Below are 1,992 nucleotides of genomic sequence, written 5' to 3' on the forward strand. Positions count from 1 at the left end.
CACCACCGTCACCAATTAAACAAACGAATTTCTTTTTCGACAACAACAACCAAAAATATTGTTTTCGGGTTGTTGTTGTTGTTTAACCATAATCAAATTTAACAATAATTCAACAATACAATTTTTTAAATAATTTTTGACACTTTTAAATGTCAAAAAAAATTTTTTTTTTACAAATGAAACTTTCTCATTGTTTTTAATTACACAATTTTCGCGTAAAAAAAAAAAATAATAATAATAATAATGATGATGTATGATGATAAAGATGTTAATTAAAAATATTTATCATTGATTAGTATAATTTTACGTTTTTTTTTTGGCTTTTTTTTGTCGTAATAACAGCCTCGCTCACAACTTTCACATTTTTATTAATTATGCAATAATAATAATAATAATAATAATAATAATCAATAAATAAATAAACAAACGTAAAAATTACAAACAACCGAAATGTACTCGTTTAAAAAATTAAAAATATGATAAAAAAAAATTGTAAGGATTGTGTTATTGACATTTATTTATACTCTCTTACTGTTGTTTAAATCGATAATAATAATAATAATAATAATAATAATAATAATAATAATAATAATAATAATAATAATAATAATAGGAAAAATAAATTTCGTTTGTTTGTATCATTTTTTTTTCATAACATTAATAACATACATACATATATATGTGTGTGTGACGTCAAAAAAAAGTAGAATGGAATAAATAACAACATTGTAGTAATAAAATAGCAAAGGAAAAATAAACCAAAGTCAAATAATAATAATAATAATGCTAGCAAATTTTTAACGAATTAATGATATAATTAAGTTTAATGTTAGGGGCATGTGTTTGTGTTTGTATGTTTATAATGTTTGATTCCTTTTTATGTTCATCGTTCAATTCAAGGATTACATTTGGATTATGTTTGTAATCCTTTATAATATTATTATTATTATTATTAAAATATAATAAAAGAGTTTGCGTGTGCATACGAATTACAAATTTTTTTTTTTTCGCATTAAAATTCAGCGCGAAATTAAATTTAAATTTAAATTTAAATTTAAAAAAAAAATTTGTTGGAACGTTTAAAAAAAAAACAAATAAAATTCATTAACGATTTGAAATTTTGGCACACGGTTAACATACACACACAAAAAAAAATTATTTTTAATACAAAATAAAATAAAATTATTTCTTTCATTCTTTTTCCTTCTGCTGCCATCATCGTTTTTAAATAAAAAAATAATAATAATAATAATTTATATAAATAAAAAAAATAAATTTTTGAATAATTTTAACCGCAAATTAATTATTTTTAATAATAATAATTTATTATAATCAATTAATCAATCAAATTCGGTTGAATGAAAGAAACAAAAAAAAAAAAAATTAAATAAATATAAATTAACATAATAATAATAATAATAATAATAATAATAAACATTTAAAAAAAAAAAATAATAATAAATAATCCTGTTTCCCTTTTTTGTATACTTTTTTTCTTTCTCTCTCTCTCTCTCTCTCTCTCTGTTTCTCTTTTTCACTCTTATTTTTGTTATTATCACCTTATCATTATTATTATTATTATTATTATTATTTATTATTGTAATTAACTATCCTTGAATAAATTTATTTAAAGAACAAAGTTTTAATTTTAATTTTAAAAAAAAAAAAATTGTTTATCATCGATAGTTTAAAAGGTAAATTTTCCAACGTTTATAATAAATAAATCATTTTAAAAAAAAAAAAAAAAACAAACAAATTAAATATGGCGACTTACATTAATTATGTTCGATTGTAAATAAATGTTTTTACTTATTAATAAAAAAAATTATTATTATTATTAATAAATAAATTTTACTTACGTTAAATTAAAAAATAAAAAACTCACCTGTAAATAAAAAAATTTGTACGAAATAAAACAAATGTCGAGTAATAAAACAACACGAGTAAAAAAACATTTTTTTTGTTTTTGTTTTAGCAAACACAAATTATTAT

The sequence above is a fragment of the Pediculus humanus genome, genomic scaffold (assembly GCF_000006295.1).
Source record: "Pediculus humanus corporis 1103172107729 genomic scaffold, whole genome shotgun sequence".
In the NCBI taxonomy this organism is placed as follows: Eukaryota; Metazoa; Arthropoda; class Insecta; order Psocodea; family Pediculidae; genus Pediculus; species Pediculus humanus.